The 7,941-nt window shown below is 53.4% G+C and overlaps 1 long non-coding RNA gene across 1 annotated transcript; it reads right to left on the reverse strand.

The window, feature by feature from the left end:
* Window positions 1-526: 526 nt before the first annotated feature.
* Window positions 527-6,065, reverse strand: LOC118665227. The gene is made up of 3 exons (XR_004970596.1): window positions 5,450-6,065; window positions 2,129-2,191; window positions 527-783 (listed from the first exon to the last, which is right to left on the reverse strand). It is a non-coding gene; the product is annotated as an uncharacterized LOC118665227 (long non-coding RNA).
* Window positions 6,066-7,941: the final 1,876 nt, after the last annotated feature.

Consider the following 7,941-nt stretch of genomic DNA (forward strand, 5'->3'; position numbering starts at 1 on the left):
ATCAGAATTTGATAAATGATTAAATGAGAGTTATCACCCTGAGGTTTACACCTGGGTGTAGAAGAATAGAGGAAATGGGAAAGTCAGCAGGAGAGGATAGTTTGCAGTTCAAGACTCAGAACGAGGAACTGTAAGCAAAAGAAATGGGTTTAGTTTTATCCCAGCCTTCCTGTCAAATGGATCTAGGGTCCAATTTTAAACAGAATTCTCTTTCTGAGGACAGCTTCTCCATCAGACCAGCCTCACCTTAGCCCCACAATCCATCACTGGGATTAGCAGACTCTTACAGGTACCTCCAGTCCTTTGGTACTGTCTCTTCAACCTGGTTCCTTACCACTTAGCCCACATGCAGTTCTACCTGCCATAACTTCCTCTCTTATCAGAGAGGCATCAGAGGTATCTGCCCAGGAACACCAGTCCTGCCGCATGCGGGCCAAGACCCAAGACGGGCACTCCTAAGGAGCTCGGCTGCAGGTAGGCTAGGGGTGGAGGGAGAGGGGAAACAAATAAAAGAGCAAGGCTGAGGGGGAGGAGGAGGGGGAGGTTTCAGCAGGATGGTGGGTGGGGCAGCAGGGACTGCCTGCAGCAGATCTGGCAGCAGGCAGAGCATCTGGCCTTGTTCTCCCTGGCCTCACCCACCACATGGGATAGCCAGCAGTACTGGGGTGGGGATCTCTGCTTACCAGCTCAGGCATCCCACTGACCCAGAATAATTCCATCTGCTGCTCAAACCATTTATTCCATCCTCATGGCACTTGGCCTCCCTCTTCCAGTTTCTCATTTCTGTGTAGAAAGTAAGAGCTTGAGGTTGGCGGGAGTGTGGACAGTCTGATGAGGCACAGTTCAGCCCAGCACAGGACCACTTGGGACACTGAGATAATCAGACTGTGGACAGGGCTGGAGGAGGCCTCTAGCTGAGCCCACAGTGAGAGTGAAGGCTGTGGAGAAGGTCTCTGGAGGCCTGCATCAGATGGGAGTCAGTCCACCAGACCAAGAGATAAGCTGCACGGCTGTGTGTGCTACCCGAGGAGACTGGCAGCTGCAGTCCTGGGCACACCTACCCAGCTCCAAGCCTTCTCGGGTCACATGAAGATCATGTATGTGACTTATAATCAGCTCTGTCTCCTCACCCCAACCTTCAGGGCATCCTCCTTCACTTAGCCTGCTGCCCACCCCGACAATTACATCTAGCTTGAGTTAGGCCAGCATGTGGGGCCTTGCTTTAGTTTGGGCTTGTTCTGCATGCCCGTCTCTGCCACACCCACCTCCCCACCTTTATCTCTGAGGCTCACTGAGCTGCTGCCAGGGGTGTCAATGGGGTGGGGGTGTGGCATTCCCTATCCAGGCCAGGGAATCCCACTGGGCAAATTTTGTCAACTTGCCTCCCTATTCAGTGGGAGAATAGCTTTTGTATTCTTGGTCCTCTAGCCCAGATACAGAATCCCCTAAAGTGTCCCAGCTACCCAGGGTGGCCACCTGGGAGCGGACAACCCTGGCAGAGTAAGGGGAGGAGCACCAGCTCTCTGATGGGACCTGCTGCCATGGGAACATGTCAGTGTCCAGCAAGAGCTTGAGGGTGAGAGACTGGTCAAATATGTCTTATGTCAGAGAGAAGCTGGGCTGGGCTGGAGAACTGAGGAAAATGGGCAGGAAATGCTGGCTGAAAAGGGAAGGAAGGAGAGTCTTGGTCTAACTGCAAGTTAGCCAAGGACTGTGGCTGCTCCGGTAAGCAGATGCACCCCTTCAGTGGCAGCTGAGGCAATGGAAACATCACTGGTTTCAACGGCACCATTTGGCTCTTTGACTTATAACCTAAGAACCCAGATTTCTCAGATGGAAAAGTAAAAGTTGTAATACAAGACTTCCTAGCTGTTGTAAATTGTAAAGGATCATTATGGCCCTGAGGTAGGCTGACGTTGGCCTCCACGGCAGGCCCTGAGCCGCTGTAACCTCCTCTCAAGAGGCAGATCCAGGGTTAAGGCTTCACATGGCCCTTAGCAACCCAGGAATCTTGACATACCTGGCAGGCACTTACTTGCAGCCAGTGGAGTGTGAGCAAACTGGAGAAAAAGAGCAGGGCTCCAGGAGGGAGAGCACAGACTGTCAGGAAGATGGTGTAACAGCTCACCTGGGGTTGCATCGCCAGGAAAAGGAGCTTTTGTGGCTCCTAGAAGTCCTGCACCTTCCACATCTAGGAACAAAATTGGGAGTCAGTTGTGCCCCATCCCTTCCTTGGTTGTACCCACTTAACCTTTTCCTACATTCCTCGTTCTGAAAATACTGCATCCTCTGTGAGCCTAAATAGGAAAGGAGAAATCTAAGGAAGGATTTTCCTGTCCTCAAGACAGTCTCACCCTGGCCAGTTTGGTTCAGTGGATACAGCATTGGCTGTGGACTGAAGGGTCCAGGGTTCAGTTCTGGTCAAGGGCACATGCCCGGGTTGTGAGTTCAATCCCCAATGGGGGCGGGGGGCGGGGGCGTGCAGGAGGCAGCCGATCTCATCATTGATGTTTCTATCTCTCTCTCCCTCTTCCTTCCTCTCTGAAGTCAATAATAATAATAATAATAATAATAATAATAATAATAACAGTCTCCTTTCCATCTTCTCTGCTTTGCCCTCCTCCAGCGACATCTCCACCCCAGGTCCTAAGGTAGTTCACCCCTCCCTGAGATCATTGGACAGTGTCTCTGAGTGGTGGTCTGTTTCAGTACTAGCTCCTGGTTCACCCTAGGTAGGACTAGAAGAAGGGCCGAACCCAGAAGTCAGCCTGAAGATGGTGCTGCTAAAACCAACTTCATTCCTTTGCGGTAGCTGCAGGTCTCAGCAATCTGTTGGCATAGTGGACATAGTTTCACACTCCAGGTAGGTCACGGATGGGGGGGGGGGGGGATGTCTATGGGGAGGAGTGAGCCACAGAAAAAGAAGAGCCAAGAAAAGACACAAATGCCGTAAGAGCCAAAGGAATATCCATCCGTTATCCTGAAGACTGCTTCGCTTCCTCCCCTTGTGGTGTGCAGCTCATTTCGGGGAAAGAGGCTCACAAGCCCTCCTACCCGTTCACAAGACCCTGTTCACTCTGCTTAGCACAGGTGGCTGGCACTGTACTAAATATGCCAACAACATGGCCCTTACCCCCTGGTCATCTGCCTGTTCACATTCTCCCCTTAGAAGAGTGACCGTAAGAGGGCATGTGAGCCTAACCGAAGGGCCTCTGGGTAACAGAGACCACATCTGGGTTCCTCTTGGCAGGAAACTCGTAACCCCCGATTCTTCTCTGATATTTGCTGTGTGCCAGCCATGTACCAAGCTGGGAATAAAATACTGGCCCAAACCCAGTCGCTGCCTTCTAGAAGCTCACCATGTAATTAGGGCCACGGACATTTCTCCTCCGGGTCTCGGGCTACAGGGAGGGTGCCCAGAATACTTTCCCCCTACTTTCCCATATTCACATTTTCCACATCCTTCAAGGCCTGGCTCGAATGCTGTCTCTTCCTCGATTATACAGCCGCTGAGAGCAGTGGTCTTTCCTGCCTTGAATGTTCACAGCACAGTTACTTGTGTCTCTCTCAGGACACATCGTGAGAGAGGTGCTTGTAGGCGATGTGTTTGCATGCATAGTTGGTCTTCTCCAGAGACGCTACGTTTCTTAGCGCAAAGATGGTCTTGTGCATCTTTGTATCCCTCGGAGTACCCCACGCGGCACCAGGTACCTAAGAAGTGCTCAAAAAAGTAGTCCCACTTCCTTCCCCGTAAGGATGCCTGTTGGATGAGTCTGTAGAGCTATTGGGAGTTCCCCGATTTTAAAAAACATTTTTATCGCTAATTTAAAACTCTTTGTTAGGATTTTACCAATTAACACAAAGCTTGAACTCCATGCAGACAGCATAGGCTTCTTACGCATTTCTTTGCAACTGTGTGTATCCAGTCTTACATAATATTGTTATACTGTTAAATGAGAACTAGAGGCCCAGTGCACGAAATTCACGCACTCGGGGGCAGGGTGGTCCCTCAGCCCGGCCTGTGCCCTCTCACAGACCAGGAGCCCTCGGGGGAGCCCTTGGGGGAACGGGCCTAAGCTGTCAGTCCGGCATCCTTAGCGCTGCCACGGAGGAGGCCGGAGAGGCTCCCACCACCGCTGCTGTGCTCGCCAGCTGTGAGCCCAGCTTCTGACTGAGCAGCGTTCCCTGTGTGGGAGCACACTGACCACCAGGGGGCAGCTCCTGCATTGAGCTTCTTCCCCCTGGTGGTCAGTGCACATCATATCCACCGGCTGTTCTGCTGTTTGGTCAATTTGCATATTAGCCTTTTATTATATAGGATTATCCTTCAGTATCCAGCGGTTTCTGCGTCCTGATATGGAAGTGCTGACACCCTGTGTGACTGTTCAGGAGGGGAACGGACCTTCTGCACTCGTGGCCGTGGCTCTGCACCTGCCCAGGTGCAGCTGGTAATGTTCAAACCCAGACAGCCTGGAAGGGAGGAGACTCCCCGTCAGGAGCCTCCCATCTCGGTGAGAAGACTCGGGCTTCCCCATCAGAATCGGCCCTCAAAGCCATCCTGCCGAGAAGGACGGATTTGCCCCGCGTAAAAAGAAATGGCTCAAGACATTAGGAAAAGGTCTCACGGTGGCTAAGGAACGGTTTTGGGGACGATTTTTAAAGGAACTTTTTAAAAGTATCAGAAATGATGGCTGGGTCTTGGGATGGCGCTCACTCTGTACAGTCCGCCGGCTAAACTCACACACGACACGTCTCATTTAATTTCCAAACACCCGAGGAAGTACTATTGTCACCCCAGGTTTGCAAAGGAGGGAAGTGAGGCCCAGGAGACACAATAACTGTGCCCAAGTCACAACACCCGAGTTCTCCTGAGCAGCCCCCGAGCTGAGGCACTTGCTCACACGCCCGCTCCCCTTCCTTCCTCCTGAGCTCGGCGTGCAATGGGCGACCTGAGGGGTCAGTCTGCTCCACCTCCTCGCTTTAGAGAGAAGGAAACTTGGACTCCGAGTGACGAAGGGACTTGGCCCCCGGGTCACCCAGCGCCGGGGCTGCTGTGCACGGCCCTGAACCGTGCGCGGGAGCTCCAGCCCGAGCCTCATCTCCCAGGAGCGGCCCTGACGGCCAGAGGGAGCCTGCGTCCCGGGTCCCTCAGAGACCGAGCCGGATCCAACCCGGGCGCGCCAGGTGCCGGGCCCTGCGTTACCTGCGCTTTCACCTGCGGCACCAACTACCCGGCGCCCCGGGAATTCCTGTCAGGGGCGCACAGGCCCTCGGCCAGGGGTGAAAAGCCGCTGACACGGAGTCGGCTTCGCCTCGCCGGACCCCTTCGCCTTAGAACGCGGACGGAGGACCCCGAGGAGAATTGGGGAGCGCCAGTCCGGGACGCAGGGCCGCCTGGCCTCCTCCCCACCAGCCTACCTCCCCCTTTCCCCCTCAACCGGCTGCAGACCTGGTCTAACGCCGGAGCACCTGACGGGGAGCGACAGCTTCGCGCTCCACAGTCCAACTGCCTGGCCTTTGAGGGGCGAGGTTCCCGTGGAAACCAGAGGAGGCTCTTGGCGCCTGCGTCAACGCGCTAGGCACTCTGGGAAATGTAGTTTCCGGACTGTCCCCGGGTGGCCGAGAGGAACGAACGCAAGATGGCGCCCGAGCGTAGCGGGCGGTTCAGAGTCGCCGGGTTTGCGGGCCCTGGCGCCGCGGGCGTAGGAGAGGCCGCGGAGGCCTGAAAGGCAGTTTCTCTTGGCAGCCGGGGCTCCGAGGTGTCTGGGATGCAGGGTGCAGAGACGGGGCGCGTTCTCTTGGGCGCGTTCAGTTTTGACTTTGGAAAACTTGTCCTGACGAGGGGCCGCCCTGGCCCCGGGCCTGTCCTAGCCTGGGCTGAGCCGCGCCGAGCCCAGCCCGACGGAGGGAGAACGTTCTGAAGTGGGAGCTGGCCCAGGAGGAAGCGACTGTCCGAGGGACGTTAGCTCACAAGTGTTCAAGCCTGGGCTGGGCGCCAGCGGCTGCTCCCGAGAGGCTCCTGTGTCAGGTGGGAGTTGGACTGGGACCCCGGGAGCAGAGGCCGCCCTGCCCCTCCTGCCCCCCCGCCCCTTCTTCCCCGAGCTCCCGCGCTTCCGACCCGGCCTGACCCCGGCCGGCCGGCCGCCTCGGGCTTGGCTAGGAGCTCAGTGCAGGGCCTGCGAGCTGGAAGCCTGGCATCTGGTTCGGGCTCCGTCAGAGACGCCCGTCGCCCGACGTGTAAAACTGGCGGTTATGAAGCCGCCCTGCCTTCCCTGGGAGTGTTGCAAGGTCCGTCTGAGATGACACTGACGTGTAGGCTGAGCAGTCCATCCGCTGTCCGTCGGTGCAACCTGTTGGGAGGAAATTAGGCAATGCCTTTCAAAATTGAACCTGCACGCAGCCGTTGCTTCAGCAATTTTAGAAATAAAATTTAGAAACATGCCCCATAGATTGAGAGGCCATGTGTGCACCAGAAAGTATGGGTAAGGGTACTGCTTGCTTGGAATGGGGAGAAAAAACACAACCTATCAACAACTAAAATGTTCATCATTTAAGTTCACTTAAGTGATGGATTCCATAAAATAGAATGTGTGGTGATTTTAAATAAGGCAGAGCAGCAGCTCCTTTGGCTCAAATAAATGCTTTTTATGCTTTAAAAAATAAATAAAAATAAGGCAGAGCTTTTCGTACTGGCGTGCAACTCTTCGCGGTATGAAAAAAAATTTCAACGTGAGAATAAGGAGTATGTTAATATACTATAATTTATATTTTTAAAAAGAATGCAATATATTCGATGACATAAACACAGAATGTCTTTGGAGCGTCTCAAGAAGCTGGTCACAGTGGGTTCCTGGGAAAGATCGAAGGATAGGATCCGAGGGACACATACTTTTAATTTTACGTCTTTTTTTAAAAACTATTTTTTGCCCTTTAACAATTTGTGAGTTTGTATATACTGTATAGGGTTCTTAATCATTAGTCTGCATTTTTTATGCAGTTTCCAGTTTTTGTTCCCCTGTGTGCTGAACTCTTACTTCTCAAGAGTCCTCCACAGGCTCTGGTGGGCCACAGCTCTGAGTTCACAACTGGACCTTCTGGCACCGACACTTCCACCTGCCCCCAGCCCCGGGCTACTGAGAGGGCAGCGTGGGTGGGATTCATGGTTGGCTACAGGGGGACGTGCAGTCCCTAGTGTCTGTGGACCAGCTAAGTGGATCAAGACTCAGAACTAGCTTCTCTGGACCCCACCTGGTGACCTTTGGCATGACAACCACAGACAGGTACAGATGATTCTTCTAGAGCAGCCGTGGGCAAACTACGGCCCGTTCGGCTGTTCTATTGAAATAAAAAAAAAAGACCGTACCCTTTTATGTAATGATGTTTACTTTGAATTTATATTGGTTCACACAAACACTCCATCCATGCTTTTGTTCCGGCCCTCCGGTCCAGTTTAAGAACCCATTGTGGCCTCGAGTCAAAAAGTTTGCCCACCCCTGTTCTAGAGAGCTGAATTTAGGGGCTGAATTCTATCAGTGCATCATGACATGTATTGTTAAAATATCAAAGTGGGAGGGGGGTGCTTAGGGATTTCCTGGTCTCATCCCTTTGTTTTATAGAAAGAAACAGAGACATAAGGTGCAGTAACCTGTGAGTGGTAAAGCCAGGGTTAGAACCCAAGTCTCCTGCCCCTCAGTACTCTAGGATTAGTGCACCAGGTTATGGGTGAGAGACTCATTCTTAAAACGGAGCATCAGGCCCCGGCTGGTTTGGCTCAGCGGGTAGATCATCCGCCTGCGGACTGAAGGGCCCCGGGTTTGATTCCAGTCAAGGTCACGTGCCCAGGTTGCAGGCTCCATCGCCAGCCGGGGCCGTGCAGGAGGCAGCTGATCAATGATTCTCATCATTGATGTTTTGATCTCTCTCTCCCTTTCCCTTCCTCTC

This window comes from Myotis myotis, unplaced genomic scaffold (assembly GCF_014108235.1).
Source record: "Myotis myotis isolate mMyoMyo1 unplaced genomic scaffold, mMyoMyo1.p scaffold_m19_p_10, whole genome shotgun sequence".
Lineage (NCBI taxonomy): Eukaryota > Metazoa > Chordata > Mammalia > Chiroptera > Vespertilionidae > Myotis > Myotis myotis.